At 44.1% G+C, this 22,385-nt stretch overlaps 1 protein-coding gene and 1 long non-coding RNA gene across 4 annotated transcripts in view; one reads left to right on the top strand and one right to left on the bottom strand.

Moving 5' to 3' along the window:
- Positions 1 to 22,385, top strand: part of LOC113014142 (retinoic acid receptor beta) — a 192,781-nt gene that overhangs the window by 43,484 nt on the left and 126,912 nt on the right. The window lies entirely within an intron of this gene.
- Positions 16,212 to 16,520, bottom strand: LOC113014143 (uncharacterized). The gene is made up of 2 exons (XR_003270931.1): positions 16,491 to 16,520; positions 16,212 to 16,408 (listed from the first exon to the last, which is right to left on the bottom strand). It is a non-coding gene; the product is annotated as an uncharacterized LOC113014143 (long non-coding RNA).

Below are 22,385 nucleotides of genomic sequence, written 5' to 3'. Positions count from 1 at the left end.
CAGATGACTCGTAATCTGGAGAGGAAATGGCGTGTCACAAATTTAGAGGATCATCATTTAGCCTGGAGAAATAGTTTGCTGCTTTATAAGAAAGCCCTCCACAAAGCCAGAACATCTTACTATTCATCACTGATTGAAGAAAATAAGAACAACCCCAGGTTTCTCTTCAGCACTGTAGCCAGGCTGACAAAGAGTCAGAGCTCTTTTGAGCCAACCATCCCTTTAACGTTAACTAGTAATGACTTCATGAACTTCTTCACAAATAAAATTTTTATCATTAGAGAAAAAATTACCAATAATCATCCCACAGATCTAATATTATCTACAGCTACTCTTAGTACCATTGATGTTAAGTTAGACTCTTTTTCTCCAATTGATCTTTCTGAGTTAACTTCAATAATTACTTCCTCCAAACCATCAACGTGTCTTTTAGACCCCATTCCTACAAAACTGCTCAAAGAAGTCCTGCCATTAATTAATGCTTCGATCTTAAATATGATCAACCTATCTCTAATAATCAGCTATGTACCACAGGCCTTCAAGCTAGCTGTAATTAAACCTTTACTCAAAAAGCCATCTCTAGACCCAGCAGTCTTAGCTAATTATAGGCCAATCTCCAACCTTCCTTTCATATCAAACATTCTTGAAAGAGTAGTTGTCAAACAGCTAACAGATCATCTGCAGAGGTTTATTTGAAGAGTTTCAGTCAGGTTTCAGAGCTCATCACAGCACAGAAACAGCTTTAGTGAAGGTTACAAATGATCTTCTTATGGCCTCTGACAGTGGACTCATCTCTGTGCTTGTCCTGCTAGACCTCAGTGCAGCATTCGATACTGTCGACCATAATATCCTATTAGAGCGATTAGAACATGCTGTAGGTATTACAGGTACTGCACTGCAGTGGTTTGTATCATATCTATCTAATAGACTCCAATTTGTGCATGTAAATGGAGAGTCCTCTTCACACACTGAGGTTAATTATGGAGTTCCACAGGGTTCAGTGCTAGGACCAATTCTGTTTACATTATACATGCTTCCCTTAGGCAGCATCATTAGAAGACATAGCATACATTTACACTGCTATGCAGATGACACCCAGCTCTATCTGTCCATGAAGCCAGATAACACACACCAATGAGTTAAACTGCAGGAATGTCTTAAAGACATAAAGACCTGGATGGCCGCTAACTTTCTGCTTCTTAATTCAGATCAAACTGAGGTTATTGTACTCGGCCCTGAAAAGCTTAGAAATATGGTATCTAACCAGATTCTTACTCTGGATGGCATTACCTTGGCCTCCAGTAACACTGTGAGGAACCTTGGAGTCATTTTTGACCAGGATATGTCCTTCAACGCACATATTAAACAAATATGTAAGACTGCGTTCTTCCATTTGCGCAACATCTCTAAAATTAGAAATATCCTGTCTCAGAGTGACGCACTGTAATTCATTATTATCAGGAAGTCCAAAAAACTCCCTGAAAAGCCTTCAGCTAATCCAAAATGCTGCAGCAAGAGTCCTGACAGGGACTAGAAAGAGAGAGCATATTTCTCCTGTTTTGGCTTCCCTTCATTGGCTTCCTGTTAAATCCAGAATTGAATTCAAAATCCTGCTCCTCACATACAAGGTCTTAAATAATCAGGCCCCATCTTATCTTAATGACCTTGTAGTACCATATCACCCTATTAGAGCACTTCGCTCTCGCTCTGCAGGCCTACTTGTTGTTCCTAGAGTATTTAAAAGTAGAATGGGAGGGAGAGCCTTCAGTTTTCAGGCCCCTCTTCTGTGGAACCAGCTTCCAGTTTGGATTCAGGAGACAGACACTATCTCTACTTTTAAGATTAGGCTTCAAACTTTTCTTTTTGCTAAAGCATATAGTTAGAGCTGGACCAGGTGACCCTGAATCCTCCCTTAGTTATGCTGCAATAGACGTAGGCTGCCGGGGGATTCCCATGATGCATTGAGTTTTTCCTTTCCAGTCACCTTTCTCACTCACTATGTATTAACAGACCTCTCTGCATTGAATCATACCTGTTATTAACCTCTGTCTCTCTTCCACAGCATGTCTTTTATCCAGTCTTCCTTCTCTCACCCCAACCGGTCGCAGCAGATGGCCCCGCCCCTCCCTGACCGTGGTTCTGCTGGAGGTTTCTTCCTGTTAAAAGGGAGTTTTTCCTTCCCACTGTCGCCAAAGTGCTTGCTCATAGGGGGTCATATGATTGTTGGGTTTTTCTCTGTATCTATGAAGCGCCTTGAGGCGACTTTTGTTGTGATTTGGCGCTATATAAATAAAATTGAATTGAATTGAATAGAACCTTGCTCACATCTACAAGCAACTTCTCTAATAGGTAGCGAGTTGAGGCACAGAGCCCAGGTCTGCACTCAGAGATAAGTTGGATGAATGTACACTGTCATTCACAGAGAGCCAATGTGCTTTTTCTGCTAAATGGGCTAGGGATACATCACAAGATGAGGCTTGACTCTGAAATACACACAGGGATGATGGAAAACTATTTTTAATTTGCAGGTAAGATCTGGATAGCGTTGCTGTGTAACACGCTTAGAGTGTCACATTTGGGTACAGTTGCCACACAGCAGAAGAGTTCTGGGCTAGAGTTTTCTGATCAGCTGAGGCCTTTTTGTGCGGAGTTTGGATGGCAGGCGTAGGTTATCCACAGAGATACATATTGATTCCAGATATTATGGTTTACTGGTGGTGGAATGTAAGTATCTCTGAGTTTTCACAGTAATAGATATGTTGCCTATCTCAGGTGTTATCCTACCCGCCCTCTATTTTAAGTAGGACGGGCTCCAGCCACACTGCAAGCCCAAGCTGTGTATAATTGTGAGAGTTTTGTTCACTATTCCCATGAGATCATCAGACTTATCGAGTCTGAGAATCTGTTTGAGAATATAAACTTTGTGAATGTTACCATACAAAGCTCCTCGGCACAATGACACATTCGCTCAAATGTCTCTACAGTTATCTGACATGCTGTGGCCTAAACACTCAGTCGCTGTCTTTACAGTGTACCCGCCTCTGTTGGACCCTTTCTGTAGCCTCTGGTCACAACCTAGAGCCAAACTCCTCAGTTACATTAGAACAGGGGTGTCAAATTTATCCGGCCCGTGAGACAATTTCTTGTGTCGGTATGTAGGAACTGAATCTTCAGCCCTGCTGAGAATCCATGCAGGGTGGGAACTTTATTTTGATGGACAAACCGGGCGGCCAATCACATGCAAAGAAAGACTGGGATCATACGATTATGTGAAAGGAGGAAAAGGCTCAGGTGTTCTGTAGACAGCAAGCATATTGTCACGGCGAGTGGGATGAGCCATGTGGAGAAAATAAAGGAGGCAGGCACTCGTGGAGGTGCAAAAGAGGTTTACTGTAAAAATAAAACACAAGTTGAAAACGGCAAACGGAACTGAAGATAATCTAAACTGGGTAAACTAAACTACTAAACATGAACAAGAACACGAAGGAGGGTGAGCTGAGGCATATGACCGTACACAGCAGGGAGAACACATGGAATGAAACACGGTAGATTTACAGACAGACCAGCAACTAGCACACAGTTAGACACGACTTAAATACACACAGGAGAACACAGGGAGATTACAAACAGGTGGGGAACACAGCTGGGAGTAATAGACAAGACGAGACAGGGGAAGAAAAACAGAATACACTGACATCAGACGTGACCCTTCAAAGTAAAACAGGAAACGAGACAATTCACAAGACACAGACTAGACACTGAACTAAGCCTACATTAAACATGAGACACAAAACCTAAGGACTAAGCTGTCACCAACAATAACTGAAACATAGATTTATAATAATAATCGACAAAACACCAGAGAATCAGAAAATACTCCACAATACAAAAATAAACCAAAACATAAGAAACTCAAAATGCTGGGTCAAAATGACCCAGAAACATGACACATATACGCAACTTTTCATTTTCTACTTGGCTGCTGGTCTTGGCCTCCTCCAGCAAATGCAACCCATAGACAGACAGGGAGGGGGTGGTTCATTAATAGAGTAAGATGGGTTCTCTGTTTCTGTTTGTTGTGCAGGCTTTGAAAGCCGCTAAGCCACACCCTCCTGGGTTCTGCAGAACACTGGCAAAACTGCAGAGCTCTAACAATTGATTATCAAACGCTGGATATTTGGCGTTGAGGTAACAAGACAAACTTATAGACTGATTATAATGATGAGATTATACCAAATGAAGTTAAGGAAATGAATGCAAAGAAAGAATATTGATTGATTTTTACAAATGCAACTTTTATAAAGAATGTCAGACAATTGTGCAGAAATAGTTTTTGTCATCAAGCAATTTTCTATAGCAGAGGTATTAAGTCCCTTTGGTTATGTATTTTTCCCATTAATAAAGTTAGATGACAGCTCTGACCCATTGCTCTTTGTACACTCATGAACGTGAAATCCCTAACAGAGAATCTACAGGGTGGGCCATTTATATGGATACACCGTAATAACATGGGAATGGTTGGTGATATTAAAGTCCTGTTTGTGGCACATTAATATATGTGAGGGGGCAAACTCCTCAAGATGGGTGGTGACCATGGTGGCCATTTAGAAGTCAGCCATCTTGGATACAACTTTCAAACTTATTGGTAATGTCACAAAACAATGGTGTGCTTGGTTTCAACGTAACTTTATTCTGTCATGAGTTATTTACAAGTTTCTGACCACTTATAAAATGTGTTCAATGTGCTGCCCATTGTGTTGGATTGTCAATGCAACCCTCTTCTCCCACTCTTCACACACTGATAGCAACACCGCAGGAGAAATGCCAGCACAGGCATTCAGTATCCGTAGTTTCAGGTGCTGCACATCTCGTATCTTCACACCATAGTCAATTGCCTTCAGATGACCCCAAAGATAAAAGTCTAAGGGGGTCAGATCGGGAGACCTTGGGGGCCATTCAACTGGCCCACGACGACCAATCCACTTTCCAGGAAACTGTTCATCTAGGAATGCTCGGACCTGGCACCCATAATGTGGTGGGGCACCATCTTGCTGGAAAAACTCAGGGAACGTGCCAGCTTCAGTGCATAAAGAGGGAAACACGTCATCATGTAGCAATTTCAAATATCCAGTGGCCTTGAAGTTTCCATTGATGAAGAATGGACCCACTGTCGTTCTACCCCATATACCACACCAAACTATCACTTTTGTTGTTCCAACAGTCTTGGAGGGATCCATCCAATGTGGGTTAGTGTCAGACCAATAGCGGTGGGGGTTTTGTTTGTTAACTTCACCATTCACATAAAAGTTTGCCTCATCACTGAACAAAATCTTCTGCGTGAACTGAGGGTCCTGTTCCAATTTTTGTTTTGCCCATTCTGCAAATTCTGTGCGCCGACCTGGGTCATGCTCGTTGAGATGCTGCAGTAGCTGGAGTTTGTAAGGGTGCCATTTGTGAGTAGCTAATATCCGCCGAAGGGATGTTTGACTAATGCCACTCTCCAGTGACATGCGGCGAGTGCTACGCTGTGGGCTCTTGCTGAATGAAGCTAGGACAGCCACTGATGTTTCTTCATTAGTGACAGTTTTCTTGCGTCCACATTTTGGCAAATCCAACACTGAACCAGTTTCACGAAACTTAGCAAGCAGTTTGCTAACTGTAGCATGGGAGATGGGTGGTCTCGTAGGGTGTCTTGCATTGAAATCTGCTGCAATGACCCGGTTACTGCGTTCACCAGATATCAACACAATTTCGATCCGCTCCTCACGTGTTAACCTCTTCGACATGTCAATGGCTGTGAACAAAGAGAAACTTGTAAATAACTCATGAAAGAATAAAGTTACGTTGAAACCAATACCATCATTGTTTTTCTTGTGACATTACCAATAAGTTTGATGTGTCACATGGCCCTCTTCCTATTGAAAAAACAAAGGTTGTATCCAAGATGGCCGACTTCTAAATGGCCACCATGGTCACCACCCATCTTGAAGGAGTTTGCCCCCTCACATGTACTAATGTGCCACAAACAGGACTTTAATATCACCAACCATTCCTGTTTTATTACGGTGTATCCATATAAATGGCCCACCCTGGAGATTGCTTTTTGGCACAAGCTAAAGCCACCTGCTGTGTTGCAAAGATCCTGTCATTTGATACATATGATACAATCAAGTCCAAATGCATAATATGAAAGAACGCTGCTCTGTGCTGTGTATTAAATAGTGGTCATAACAGCTGTTTCCAAACTGTTACACTTACTGACTCTTAAAAATAAGCAGACTGTGGTAGCGTTTTTTCTTTCCTTTCTTCTCGTCTTATCCCTTAAACCCAATAAGAAGTCAATTATATCTTTAATATATAAACAACTTATGGATTTAAATGTCCATTCAGTTGCTAAAATTAGGGGGGGCTTGGGAGCGGGAGTTAGGAGTAATTTTTTCAGATCAGCAATGGGAGAAAGCAGTATCCAATGTCCGTTATAGTACGTCCTGTGCCAGGTTACAACTTATCCAGTTCAAGGTGTTGTACAGGGTTTACTATTCAAAGTCTCGTCTGTCTGAGATTTACCCACAAGTGATGGATCAGTGTGAGAGATGTCATGCCACCCCATGTGACCTAGGCCATATGTTCTTTCTGTGCCCAAGACTCCATGGCTTCTGGAGTCAGTATTCAGTTATTCTTTTGCAAGGCTCTTGGGACCCAGATCTGCATGGACCCTTTTCTAGCTGTTTTTGGGCTTCCAGTCAACACTGGTCTAACCGACCCAACACACTTCAAAATATTAGCCTTTACATCACTTTTGGCTAGACGTTGCATCTTACTCCTTTGGAAATCTTCAAAGTCACCTTCAGTTTCTTTTTGGTTTAGAGATGTGATGTCATTTCTTAAATTGCAAAAGATAGGCCTTGTGGCGAAGGGCAAATACAGATAATTTTATCGTATCTAGGGCCCCTTCATAGACTATTGCAAGCCATTAAATGCTCTACCAGCTGATTAATATCATATTCCCCCCCCCCCCCCCCCTTTTTTGTGTGTGTGTTTTGGGGTTTGTTGTTTGTGTTTGTTTTGGGTCTCTTATTAGGTTTTCTTTTGTTCGTTTGTTTGTTTTTTCAATTTTATTTAAGCGTGTGTGGGGGTGTGCCTGTGTGTGTGTGTGTGTGTGTGTGTGTGTGTGTGTGTGTGTGTGTGTATTATCGTATCTGTTCATGTAAGAAAAACTAAAAAATATGTGAGGGGAACAGATTGTATCCGGTTGTTCAGTGATGACGCGACGAATCCTACTTCCGGGCCTAAAGTAGTCTGCGTTTAATATGGCTTTTGTGTTGTTAACATGTTTAATGTTATGTATTTTCTTCTATTTGATCTCAAAAAGCTCCTAAAACAGTCAGTGATCACTGTTGACCTCCCTCGGCTTTTATTACCACTAATCATTTATTTAAGCTCAGTTTTTAAAACCTTAGGATGTAACTACAGCCCAGCCCATGCAGCAGTATATGAATGACTAACCTCGTATTGTGGATGGATTATCTCAGTTGTTCTCCTGGCTGAAGTTTGGTCCTTTTACAGCATCCTGCCATGCGATTACATTTGTTCCTGACCACTGAGAACACTCACGTTAACTTTTATCGAGTGGGAAAAAAGTTAGCTTGTTTATATTATGCTAACATAGCTGTGCCGCTAGCGGTCACGTAGCACATCATTATATACCAGCTAGCCCAACTTCAGTAACCGTACAAACGTCACTGCTGTTTAGTTTTCTGTCTTCATTTATGTTGGAAGTGATAACAGAGCTGTACGTTTGAATTTGTTTCCAAAACCCCGCAGCCAGGACATGCTATATTGTATTTAGATAGAAGCTAGCGAGCTAACTCCCTGCTAACTTCTAACTCCGTTAAATGTCATAAATTCCGTTTTCATGGATGCCTGGATGTTAAACTCAATTGTTACACCCGGTAGAGCAGAACGCTGATCATTTTATTAAAGATGAAAGACTTTAGACAGTTTTTCAACTCTCAGTAATGCCACAGTGATCGTTTGATATATGGACCTGCAGCGGAGTTTAGACCCAGACATGGCTAGTGACGTCAGACTGAACAACCGGATTGTCATTGTAAACTAATGTACATTTGTCTCTCAATAAAAATATGAAAAAAAAAGAGTTCTACATGTGAACTCTTAAAATCAGGACTTTCCTTCATATTCCCTTTTTTTTTTTACAAGCTCTAAACTTCCCTCTGATATTCAGATGTTTTATTGTTTTAAGGCATTTTAATTTCCTGTTCTTATTAAAAATCTTTACATTTGTATCTGTACTCTGCATTTAAATGCATAGAAACTTTAAAACAATTAAAATCACAATGTCATGGTGAGCCAAAGTAAAGACAGGTGAAAAAACTGTAAGGAAGAAGAATTTTTACAAAGCAGCAAACTAGTGAGGAAAAAAATGAGCACAGCAGAGGAAAGTTTCAATGTTAAAGCGGCGGTGACTGGATGTCAGGCACCATTTCGGCAAGCTTCTAGTCCATTGACCAGGAAGGCCCTTTTTAATTGTTGTCCTTGGGGCGATCCCTGCTGTGCAAGACTTATTGGAGTAATCTGCCCCTTGCAGCACCTTCATTATGATGTATGAACTCCAATAAATGCGAATGAGATGTGTGATAGCAGCTGATGAGATGTAAGTTTGCTTGTATTTAAAGGAGTCCATCTGAATAACAGTTTTTAGATGTATAAAACTGTGTAAAAAGGTGTATACGAAGATTGTGTGTTTGGAAGATGTAACACATGTAGCTGATGCCATTTCAAGAAGGTGAGATCCTTTTTGAAAAAATGAGCATGAGGTGGTTCAGGCATCTCTATAGTCTGTCTAATAGACTCCAGTTTGTGCATGTAAATGGAGAGTCCTCTTCACACACTGAGGTTAATTATGGAGTTCCACAGGGTTCAGTGCTAGGACCAATTCTGTTTACATTATACATGCTTCCCTTAGGCAGCATCATTAGAAGACATAGCATACATTTACACTGCTATGCAGATGACACCCTGTCCATGAAGCCAGATAACACACACCAATGAGTTAAACTGCAAGAATGTCTTAAAGACATAAAGACCTGGATGGCCGCTAACTTTCTGCTTCTTAATTCAGATCAAACTGAGGTTATTGTACTCGGCCCTGAAAATCTTAGAAATAGAATAGAATAGAATAGCTCTTTATTTTCATTGTTACAAAAACAATAAAAGGCAGTTTGGCAGTTTGGCATCTCTCCATGTTTGTGAAGTACACAATAGCATAAGTATTTACAATAATACAGACAAAGTTACATTTACACAATAAAGATATGTACAAGTTATACATACACCCATGCATGCATATATGTATATATACATATATGCATGCGTACATATGTACACACACATATTTCCACATACACGCTCACATATATATATATACACACATATATACATATATACACATATAATAAATATGGTATCTAACCAGATTCTTACTCTGGATGGCATTACCTTGGCCTCCAGTAACGCTGTGAGGAACCTTGGAGTCATTTTTGACCAGGACATGTCCTTCAACGCACATATTAAACAAATATGTAAGACTGCTTTCTTCCATTTCCGCAACATCTCTAAAGTTAGAAATATCCTGTCTCAGAGTGACGCTGAAAAACTAGTTCATGCATTTATTACTTCCAGGCTGGACGACTGTAATTCATTATTATCAGGATGTCCAAAAAACTCCCTGAAAAGCCTTCAGCTGATCCAAAATGCTGCAGCAAGAGTCCTGACAGGGACTAGAAAGAGAGAGCATATTTCTCCTGTTTTGGCTTCCTGTTAAATCCAGAATTCAAAATCCTGCTCCTCACATACAAGGTCTTAAATAATCAGGCCCCATCTTATCTTAATGACCTTGTAGTACCATATCACCCTATTAGAGCACTTCGCTCTCGCTCTGCAGGCCTACTTGTTGTTCCTAGAGTATTTAAAAGTAGAATGGGAGGGAGAGCCTTCAGTTTTCAGGCCCCTCTTCTCTGCTGTGGTTTTTGAGTTTTGTAGAGTTTCTACTGCCTTTTCTGTTGTATTGTTCTTGTTATTTTTATGTCTTTTATAATTTATCTCCATTTGTTATTATTCCTCCCCTGTGTCGTATTATTGTTCCATTATTGGAGTCTTGTGTTTTAGGTTTTCCTTTAGACCAGTTCATACTATATTCGTAGTAAGTTCTTGCTTTATTAGTCATAGAAATTACCATTTGTTTCTTTATCAATTAGTTTACTTCTTTCTTGTTTTTGCTGATATTTGTTTAGTACCTGTCAGCATTCTATCCCATCTTCTATTCTATTGTATTCTTATTTGAGTTATTTTATTGAAGTTTGCTTTTACGTAGTCGTTTCTCTCTTGTCTGTTGTGTTTAGTTTTACTTCCTCCTTCTGTGTCATTGATTGGATTCACCTCTACCTTGCCTTTGTCTTTGTTCTTTGTCTGAGTATCTCTTATCATCCCCTGTCTATTCCTGCCCCTGTGTTTAGTGGATTTAGTTTTGACTTTTGTTTTGGGGGTCCCAAATCACAACGCGTGAAATATATGTGGAAAAAAAACAAACTCATATGATTCTGGAGAGTTTTATAAACACAAGTTCCTTTCTTTGTCTGAACAACTTCATGGGCTCCTAAAATGTGGGATAAATAATAGGGATTCAGGTTTAAATATAATAAATTATTTGTACAACATTGAACATCTTTCCTTTGTGTCTCATGACTTGAATGAGCCTGTGCTATTTTCTTACTGTACCTTGATGCTTGTGAGTTCTTTTATTCAGGCACATAGAAAAAACTACCAGTGACTGAAAAGTATTGATTTTTCCTGCACTGCCCTGTGCCGTTCGTAGATTAAGAAATGCCAATACAAGTATTCCACTCCGACTCTCTGGTTCATGTCAAGTTCACTTGTCATTTTCGATAATTCTGACAAGCTCAAGATGCTTAACCATGATGTAGTTAGCAATGCTGGGTGGCCCTCAGGGTTTCTGATTGAATTAGCCGTCTGTGTTCTGCCATTTGGTACTAGTCTGAAGAATCCCCAACACTGAGATGGGAGAGACACCCCTTGAACCAAAATGTACTAATTTATAGTACTCACTGAGATGCAGTAACCAGTGTTTTCACTGCCCAGTAGTTGGATACAGTTTAAAAGTCAACTGAGCCAAAGCCAACCAAACAAATGACATGGTTATCCACAGCATATCCCTGCAGAAAAAACCCACGGTAGCATTGATGATGGTTCTTTTCCATTGAGATGTCTTTATGTTAAGTTATGGTAATTTTTATGCACAATAACTAGACCCCCAAACAAAGGAAGGTGCATGGAAAACTTTCATCATATCATTTACACCAAATGTCTGTCAAAAACAAATGTACAACAGATTTTTATGAATCTGGGATTAGTACTTTCCAGATTTGTGTATACTATTCCTTTAAGACTTTTGAGATCTGTTTTATTTAAAGATATTTGCTGGTAAGTTGTCTTCTGGAGTTACTTTTTTGCAAGTTGTTGGTTATTACGTTCTCGTGTTTGTACATAAAGGAATGTGATTGCCAGTATATGTATGCATTCATATCTGAGATAGCTATCAGTAGAAAGAGAAAGAGGAGGGAGAGATTAGGCGACTTTGTGTGCTAATCCCTGTGAAATCATTGCCCCAGGGATATAAGGTGGGGAGATAGGAGAGTGCTCCACTGATCAGAGAGGCTGTGGCTCACTGTGTGAAGCTGTCTGTATCCTCAGTAATCTCTCCCCAAGCCACAGAGAAGACTGCCTGAATGATAGGCAGCTTCCCTGTCTGCAAAACCAGACTTCTGCCTCTAAAACTGTTCATTACAGCCAGGACTGTGAAGACTACAGCGGAGTTAGGGAGGTGAGGGCTGAGGTGACGCATTAAGGAGAAATTTGATTTGGCTGTGAAATAACCAGGGATATCAAAAATATGGTTTTGTTGGTTTCGTACAACGGTTTGGAGATATTATGACCATGCATACATGAGGCAAATAATGTTGATTGTAGTCTGCATGTCTGTGGGTCTAAAAGGGCAAATTTAAAACCAGTGTTGATGAAATCATTATTAGACTTCTTGGTTAGAAAATCTCCAGGTGAGCTGGAGTATTCCTGGTCAGCAGTGGTGAGTACCTGCCAACAGCAGTCAGAGAAGGCCTGAAACAGGAAACCTGGTCTTGGATGTTGAGGTAACTGTTGGAATAAATTTCATTCACATCAAAAACTGGTCATTTGTTAAATTCTCCAATGCCAGGGTATTCATAAAAGATAGCAAGCTGCAATTTGAAATTCAACTTGTTGTTTGACAGCTTTAGCCACTAAAAGTATTTTAATGTTCTATTTTGTAAGATTTGTAAGAACAAAATGTCAAAAAAGAATAATAGTACATTTTTAAACATACTATAAAAAATAGCAACCTTGGTATGTTATTACCTTTTTATTATTAGCTTAACTTAATTTAACTTAGGTTAGCATGCAGCCATGCCGGGACCTCAGATAATTTATAACTTAACATTAAGATGCAACAGAAACAATTCTCCAAAGCTGTATTTTTAAAAGTAGAAACAGGAATATTATGTTAGCAATGCCAGATGTCCACTTTATTTGTTGTTATTCGATTAGCTATTCACAAGCTACATTGTCCAAGCTCGGGTCCTCTACAAGAGGTCTGGGAGCTTGAGGGTCCTGCAGTATCTTAGCTGTTCGCAGGACTGCGCTCTTCTGGACAGAGATCTCCGATGTTGTTCCCGGTATCTGCTGGAGCCACTCGCCTAGCTTGGGAGTCACTGCACCGAGTGCTCCGACTGGGACCACTGTTACCTTCACCCTCCACATTTTCTCGCGCTCTTCTCTGAGCCCTTGGTATTTCTCGAGCTTCTCGTGTTCCTTCTTTCTGATGTTGCTGTCGTTGGGAACCGCTACATCGATCACTACGGCCTCTAGTGTTGTCCGCCACATTCCCATTGACTTCCTGATGAAGGCTCTTAGGGTCCTGGTGCTCTTGCATAGATCTAGGAATTCCAGGATACAGGTGTGGGGCGTTGAGTCATAGGCCTTCTTGTAATCAATCCAGGCAGTGCACAGGTTGGTCAGTCTGGTCTTGCAGTCTCGGCTGACTGCTCGGTCTGCCAGTAGCTGGTGTTTTGTGCCTTTGGTATTCTTGCCCATCCCTTTCTGTGTCCCGCTCATGTATTGACCCCTGTACCTGTTCATCTCACCCGCTATGATGCCTGACAGGAGCTTCCATGTAGTACTGAGGCAGGTTATTGGTCGGTAGTTGGATGAGACCGGTTCCTTCTGGGGGTCCTCGGTTAGCTATTCTGGGTGTCTCTTGTCAACTAGCGGCTGGTTCATGTGTGCTACCAGGAACTCGTGGAGTGCAGTCAGCTTCTTTAGCCAGTAGGCATGAACCATGTCAGGGCCTGTCCAACTGGACAGCACCAGGGGACCCTTTCTTGGATATCTGCCACTGTGATGTTTACTGGACCCTGTTCAGGGAGGTCGCTGTGGTCTGCTCCTAGATCTACTAGCCACTGAGCATTGCCGTTTTGGGTTGCGTCCTTCTCCCATATGCTCTTCCAGTATTGCTCTGTCTCCAGCCTTGGTGGTGCTGTTCTCATATTGTTCCCTTGCCACTGAGAGTACACCTTGGCTGGTTCTGTGGAGAACAGCTTATTCTCCTGCCTTCAATCCCTCTGGTGTACCTCTTAAAGTGGCACGCCAAGACTGTGAGTCTCACCTGGCAGTTTCAGGTATGGAAAGCTTGCTGTATTTCTTAGGCACCTTCTTCATTGCACCTTTCTGCAGCTCCAATAGTTGGCTAGTAGCCAAACATCTCACTGATCACTGCTGCCGTTGTGTAGATCAGCTTGTTCGTCTTGGTAATGGTGACGGTGGGTATCGTCCATACGTAACACTAATGAAGCTCTATTGAATTAATACATGTCAGGTATTAAGCAGAATATTGGGCTATTGTTAATCAGAAGATTTAAGAACGGCCACTGGAGCTGATTGTCAGTAATTAATAAATACACATAACACAAAATGCTTTTGCAGGTACCATGTATTTCAACAAAACCAAAGGAAACTAACAAAGAAAAGGGAAAACTTAAATAATCATTCCTGCTGCAGCGGTTCGATTAATCAAAAACCCAGTTGGGGTGCACAAAGATAACTAAATAATCCTGTAGCTTATATCAAGCAATATAGATTCTCAAATTTAAAAAAAATGTTCCCCATAAGTAACACACATCAACATCAAAAGCACTTGTCCACACAGAAGAGGGAAAAGTCCATGAATTTTATCTGAGTGTCCATGAGAGATGTCCAAGCGCTATTGTCCATAAACGGGGGAATGGTGTGTATGATTGTAGAAATCAGTGTAATTGAAAAATGGTTTCAGAGAAGAGCACAGAGCATCGTCTTTGATAACTTCCTACCAGACCAGTGGAAGTGGAAGCTTCAATGCAGAACGATTCCTGTTCCTAGCCGTTCGTTGGCTCGCCATCCTTTTTTATACCCAAAAAGGGTCACCTGGCCTGCATTAAATAAACAGAGCCAATAACAAATCACAAGAATATGAAAATGTCAGCCAGTTGAGCTAAATACATTAAGTTATTCTTGTTCCTGTGTACACAATTTATAAATACATAAATAAATAAATAAATAAATAAACAGTATATTTAAAGTATATTTAATCAATAAGGATTTAACTAAAACAGTTCAACTGCTATATACAGATTGTATAGCTTCAAAACATTTGTTATCCAACAAATAGACAACAATCCTTCAAATTGTTTGGACTGGCAGCAGCCAATTAGCATCAGCTGCTAGCATCACAAACAGTCAATTAAAAGTTCAAACTCACCAGTGTGTGACAACACTATACAGCTCTTGCTCACAGTAGTCGGTGTCTAAGTCACATAAGGTTATAGTTGGTGTTAAAAAAAAGATGCATTAAAAAACGGAAAAAGCAAGTGTTAATTGATTTTTACCCACTATTCAGTGAATCTTGAGTGTTCTTTCTATCACTATCTTGTAACAAACTGGCTCAAAGAATGAGACTAAGAGAGAGAGTCAAAATGTCTATTAAAATAATAAAATCTAATGATTTATTTACTGGCCATTAAAAAGAATTCAGGTTTGACATTTTCATGTGTATGCACACAGCAAATAAATTTTTTTACAACTTTAAGTAAACTGCAGTAACATAATATACAGTTTTGGGAAGGTTACTTTTAAATGTATTCCATTACAGATTACAGATTACATGCCCCAAAATGTATTCTGTAACGTATTCTGTTACGTTACTCAATGACAGTAACGTATTCTGAATACTTTGGATTACTTAATATATTATCATGCTGTTTACAACAACATGAATGTACTATTGCTGTGTGATTTATTACTGTTACTGAAGGTCCGCGACTCCGAACTGTAGTAAAGGGACCTCTGACTAATACGTCGGGTTCGTGTCGGCTCGTAGCCTAAAAATAGCTTTACTTTGTTGTGTGGGTCAACTTTTCTAGTGAGAGACAGAGAGAGGCGTTGAAAGGCTCCAACAGAACTTATTGTTTCAGAGGAAAACACGAACACGGTGTACAGTCGAGTCTTAATAGCTTACTTACAACTGGGCTCGTCAGGCTCTCTTCTTGGCTGCAGTGGTTATTATTATATTTACATGCTTCCAGCTCCCGTTTTTCCTTGATGACAACTCGTACTTTTCCACTCCCCTTTTTCTCCCAACTCGCGCTCATAAGAGACATAACGGGTATGGCATCCATTCTCCCTGCAGCACGGACTACACTGCCTATGAGGCTACATTCTTTCAAGCTTATTCTCTTGCTGGTCGTGCGATCGAACATTGCAGCTGACCACACAGCAAATACGAACCATGGCTGTTGTGTGTGCCTTTGCTCCTTTTTTGCTTGCGCTTTGTTTAGACCCTCAAAATGGCGGCAAAATCCTTTCCACGCCCACCCCCGTGACATCACGCTCCAAAGCCCTATACCTGTAGCATTCTGCCTATTAGCTTAGCACAACAACAAAAAGGCGCTCTCTCACCCAGGAAGCAGAGAGAGAGCATCACCCTGTAACCATGGAAACCGTAACGCTGCTGTTAGGGGTTCCGAAAGAGACTCAGGCGCAGGCCAGGGTTTCCTTTTAAGCGAAGAACAGTGCGTTTATTTACAGTGAACACAATCACCAAGTGGCTATGTACAATGTGCAGGGGAAACGGGTCCGGGTCGCCAGGGTCCGTGGGAAACAGGGTTAGGGGAAAAGGTGCTCCACACTTTCTGTACAAAAAGCTCCTCCTCAGTCACTCCTCTCAGAATCCGGTTCCAAAAACGATCTAAACACAAAAGGTCGGGTTAGCGGGATAATAACAAAGGGCTTTCAAGATACAGGTTGGCAGATACACAAGTTTGACTGACGCTGATAGTTCAACGATCCAGCGAAGACTAGTGCAGACTCGCCATCTAAGTAGTGCAGTAATCAGCTGGGATCAGCAGCCGGTGTGGTGATGAGCAGGTGTGTGGGCCAGCAGCGGGAGCCCGCAGTGAGCATCGCCGTGGCGAGAGAGAGAGAGTGAGAGAGAGAGGGCGAGAGAGCAAACAAACCACAAACATATTGCCCAATAGAGGATTGACCAGCAGGGCACAGGGACCATGACAGTACCCCCCCCTCAACGGGAGCCCCCCGGCGACCCACCAGGCTTACCAGGATGAGACAGATGGAAGGCCCGCAGCATACGCTTGTCCAGGACAGCGGCCCGCGGAACCCAGGACCGCTCCTCAATGCCATAGCCCTCCCAGTCCACAAGGTACTGGAAGCCACGCCCGCGGCGGCGAGAGTCCATAATCCGCGTGATGGAATAGGCGGGCAAGCCGTCCACAAGCCGGGCGGGCGGAGGGGGCCCGGAAGGAGGGCACAGGGGGCTATTCTGTACAGGTTTGATTTGGGAGACGTGGAACACATTGTGAATCCTCATGTTGCGGGGCAGCCGGAGTTTCAGAGAGACGGGGTTGATCAGTGCCGAAACCTCAAAGGGACCAATGAAGTTTGGGTTGAGCTTCTTGGACTCAGTCCTGAGAGGAACAAAGCGCGTGGACAGCCATACCTTTTGTCCCACGCTGTATGCTGGAGCTGGTGTGCGGCGGCGATCTGCGGTCTGTTTGGTTCGGTCCTTTGTGCGCAGCAACGCCGTCCGTGCGGCCCGCCAAGCTCGTCGGCACCTCCGTAGATGGGCCTGGACAGATGGCACAGAATGCTCACCCTCGACAGAGGGGAAGAGAGGCGGCTGGAAACCCAGTGAGACCTCGAAGGGAGACAGACCAGTAGCGGAGGAAGTCAGACTGTTGTGGGCGTACTCAATCCAGGGTAGTTCATCACTCCAGATGGACTGGTTGGAGGACGCTGTGCACCGCAACATTGCCTCGAGCTCCTGGTTAGCTCGCTCACACTGACCGTTGCTTTGGGGATGGTAACCGGAGGTCAGACTGACCTTTGCTCCTAATGAGGAGCAGAATTCCTTCCAGACGCCAGACGTGAACTGGGGGCCTCTGTCAGACACAATGTCTTCCGGGATCCCATGCAAACGAAACACATGACGGGTAAGCAGTCGTGCGGTCTCCATGGCCGTGGGAAGCTTGGGTAGAGCTATGAAGTGGGCAGCTTTAGAAAAACGGTCCACGACGGTAAGTATGACAGTGTTGCCTGCTGATTGCGGCAGTCCGGTTACAAAGTCCAAAGCTATATGGGACCACGGCCTGGACGGAGTCGGCAGGGGATTGAGCTGTCCAGCGGGCGGCTGATGAGATGGTTTATTCCGGGCACAGGTCGCGCAGGCGGAGACGTACTCCCGAGCGTCTTTAGTCAGAGAGGGCCACCAGAAGTAGCGCTGGAGGAAGTTGATAGTGCGGTGGACCCCTGGGTGGCACGTAAAGCGGGCAGTGTGGGCCCATTGAAGCACTTGAGAACGTACTGATTGAGGGACGTAGAGCCGTTGGACTGGCCCACCTCCTGGATCCGGTTCCAACACCTGAGCCTCCCGAATGGCTGCTTCGATCCCCCAGGAGTAGGGATGGGTATTGATAAGATTTTAACGATTCCGATTCCATTTTCGATTCTGTTTAACGATTCGATTCTTTATCGATTCTCTTATCGATTCTTTTTTTTTTTTTAAAAAAAGGAGAACACTAAGGTCGATTAGCTCAGAGCTTTGTTTTATATCTTCTCTTTGAACAAGATAGAAATTTAGGAGTAACATGGCCTTACAAACCCAACAGTGAGATCTTGAGAGATCCAGCCTACGGCTCTTCAATGGGGTGTCACAGGGTCCCCAGGAAAAAAAATTGTAAATGTAAAAATAATAAAATAAATATTCTTGTGAGACATATCACATATTGACGGGGTCGGGTTATGTTAAAAAGTATAAATTGTTATACTTTGTTCATTGGTTCAAAGGTACCCCACACTTCTTTTTTTGTTTGCTTGTTTGTTCTGTTGTATTTTTCATTTGAACTGTTACTCTGCCAGAGTACTCATATTTACAAGATGGCATTGAACGCCCCATTGGTGTATCAGGAAAACTATTTTGTACGTATGTTCCTTGAAGGGGATTGAAGTCGTTCTTTTTTCCACCGCAGCGAAGGGCTAGGAGTAGGAGAGGAGCTGCTGTATGTTTTTGTTATCGAATCGATCTGATTGTGAAATAAAGCATATGCAGTGAGAAAGCAACTCCAGGAGTCATCCCTGCCTTAAAGCTGCAACATTCTTCTGTAGCAATAACAAAGTATAACATAAATTGTTCTGTGGCAATTACACAAGAATATCCAGTAATGTCCCTGCCCACAATTAAACACATTCACTTACCAAAAATCGGGGGCATCTGCTGTGGCAAATGGGTGCAAGCCTTTGACCACAAACTTAGACACTGCTCGGTGACATTAGTCTATCCTGGCCTGAAAGGAGACGCTACCGGTAGACTGCAGCGAGAACTACCAGCGAGCGCCAGCCAGACTCTGTCTGTCTCTCTCATCATGGTCACCTACATGTACAGTAATGGCAGGTCTTGTAATAAGGCAGATTGCGCTAACATAATATGCACTGTTAGTTGATTATTTACCTGCCGCATTAACGGGAGAGGACGTGCAAACGTTAGCGCTGCTGCTGGGTTGAGAGTCACGAGTCCGGAGCGGAATTAAAAACGCGTGTCATCGCGTGTTTTGTGAGCAAATGCTTTTGCATATTCGTAGTGTTTCCTCCCTTAAATGAAATATCTACTTTGCAAGTTGCCCTGTTGTCATCGGTTCTCATAAAGTATAATCAAACTTTTGAGCGTTTGAGCCGCTTAGGCGCCGTGTTTCCTGCCAGGTAAATGACGCTCCGCAACGTGGTGACGTCATTCGGGGCGACTGGAATCGATAAGGGAATCGTTTGCAAAAATGGCAAACGATTCCAAGGAATTGAAACAGTGGGAACCGGTTCTCAACAAGAACCGGTTTTCGATACCCATCCCTACCCAGGAGATGGCGCCCACGACACAGGTGGCGGGGAGAACGGGAGCGGGCTCAGTGGTGTCCTCCGAGACTGAGAACTGACGGGACAGGGCATCGGGTTTGACATTCCGGGAACCGGGTCTGTAAGAGATGGAGAAGTGGAAACGGGTGAAAAACAGTGCCCACCTGGCCTGTCGAGCGTTGAGCCTCTTAGCTGATTGTAGGTATGCCAGGTTCTTGTGGTCTGTCCAGACGAGGAAAGGCTGAGCCGTGCCCTCCAACCAGTGCCGCCACTCCTCCAGGGCTAGTTTTATCGCCAGCAGTTCCCGATCCCCGATGTCATAGTTTCTCTCTGCAGGGGACAGACGGCGGGAGAAGAAGGCACAAGGGTGGAGCTTACCGTCCTTCCGTTGCGACAGAACCGCTCCAACCCCTGAGTCGGACGCGTCGACCTCGACCACAAATGGCTGCGTGAGGTCGGGTTGGATCAGGATGGGGGCTGAGGCGAATCGTTTCTTCAGTTCTTGGAAAGCTGCCTGAGCTTCTTTGTTCAACTGAAAAGGAAGCTTGGGAGAGGTTAGCTGGGTCAGCGGCAAGGCAACTCGGCTGAAGTCCCGAATGAACCGCCGGTAAAAGTTGGCAAATCCAAGGAAACGTTGCAGTTGGTGCCTATTAGGAGGTTCCGGCCACTCAACAACGGCTTTTACCTTCACAGGGTCCGGGCGGAGGTTTCCTTGGTCGATTATGTACCCCAGGAATGCAACGGTGGAGACGTGGAACTCACACTTTTCTCCTTTGACGAACAATCGGTTTTCGAGGAGTCGTTGCAGGACCTGTCTGACATGGGTCTCGTGCTCGGATTGGTTTCTGGAAAAGATCAGGATGTCATCTAGATAGACAAAAACAAAACGGTTAATGAAGTCTCTGAGCACGTCGTTCACCAGGGCTTGGAACACCGCAGGGGCGTTAGTGAGACCAAAGGGCATGACAAGGTACTCGAAGTGGCCGAGGTGGGTGTTGAAGGCGGTCTTCCACTCATCGCCCTCACGGATGCGAACCAGATGGTATGCGTTTCGCAAATCCAGTTTGGTGAAAACAGTAACCCCCTGGAGGAGCTCGAAGGCAGAACTGAGGAGCGGCAGAGGGTATTTATTTTTTACTGTGATGTTGTTTAATCCGCGATAGTCAATGCATGGCCGGAGGGTTTTATCCTTCTTTTCGACAAAGAAGAAGCCTGCCGCGACTGGAGAGGTGGAGGCCCGAATGAGGCCGGCAGCCAGGGATTCCGTGATGTACTTGTCCATAGCGTCTCGTTCTGGAAGTGAGATGCTATATAGCCGACTGGTGGGTAAAGGAGCTCCCGGGAGCAGTTCGATAGCACAGTCATAGGGTCTATGCGGAGGGAGTGACTGGGCGCGGGCCTTTTGAAACACCTCAGCTAGGTCGTGATAAACAGAGGGCACATTAGTTAAATCAGCTGATTCCAATACCCCAGAAGAGGGCGTTTCAACGCTTGGAGGCGAGGCTGCTTTAAGGCAGGTCATGTGGCAGTCCTCCCCCCACCCAGTGACACGCCCCTTCAGCCAATCTATGTGAGGGTTGTGCTGTTGTAGCCAAGGATGGCCGAGAACTAGTGGAGTGCGAGTTGCTTTAAACACCAAAAAACAGATTTCTTCAGAATGATTGCCAGAGAGGGTGAGCTCGACAGGCTCCGTCACCAGAGTGATGTCTGGAAGGCGTTGACCTGACAATGCCGTAACACGTAATGCATGAGGCAGGGGCTCCAATAGTAACCCAAGTTGCCGGGCTAACTGACAGTCAATAAAGTTTTGTTCCGCCCCAGAGTCGATTAACACCGATAGGGAGCGGCTCTTAGAGTGAATGGAAAGCGTGGCCGGTAGTGTTAAACGGGGAGGAGCTTCTTCCTGGCTCAGCTCGCCCACCAGTACTCCTACCATCACTGGCGGGCGCGCCCTTTTGCCCGCGAAGGGCAGGTAGCCACAACATGTCCCCTGTGACCACAATAGAGGCACTCACCGGCGGTAATCCGGCGCTGACGCTCCGCCGCGGTGAGATGGGAGCCGCCCAGCTGCATGGGTTCCTCTCCGTCCCCGCTCTCGTGAGTCCGGGAGGGGCCGGCATCCGCCATGGCGCCGGTGCCAGAGATTCCCGCAGCCTCATGGAAGTTGTAGTTCCGCTGCGACCGGCGAGCCCGTAACCGCTCATCCACCTTAATGCACAGGGACATTAGCTCATTAAAGGAGGCAGGGAGATCACGCATGATTAGCTCGTCCCTTAATTCTTCTCTGACATTGTTCAGCAACGTGCTCCGTAGCGCCTCCTGATTCCACCCTGCCTCTTCTGCCAGAATCCAGAAGTCGATAGCGTAATCAGACATGCTCCTCCTACCTTGTTTGAAGTTGAGGAGACGGAGAGCAGCGGCCTCTGCCCCGGTGCCTGGGTTAAACACATTCTTAAACTTGGAGAGAAAGTCAGCGTAGGTGATGACAGGATCAGAGTTTAACACAACCTGGGCCCACTTTAGTGCACGGCCCCTCAGAAGTTGAACGAAATAAGTGATCTTCGCCCCATCGTTGCCATGAAAACGCTGCAGCTCGCGAAACGTCAGAGACACCTGAGCCAAAAATCCGGCGCATTTGTCAGACTCACCCGAGAATGGTTCCGGTGTGGGTAAAGGTCCGTCAGACGGCGTACCGACCCGCGGTGAGCTACCTGACGCTACGGCGGGCGGTGCCGCCTGGGGAGCCGGGCTGGGTGGCTGGGGATTCCCTGGTTGCGCATTTCCCTCCAGCGGTATTAACTGCGCCA

This window comes from Astatotilapia calliptera, chromosome 22, assembly GCF_900246225.1.
Source record: "Astatotilapia calliptera chromosome 22, fAstCal1.2, whole genome shotgun sequence".
Classification (NCBI taxonomy): domain Eukaryota; kingdom Metazoa; phylum Chordata; class Actinopteri; order Cichliformes; family Cichlidae; genus Astatotilapia; species Astatotilapia calliptera.
This window is presented reverse-complemented; position numbering and strand designations above follow the sequence as displayed.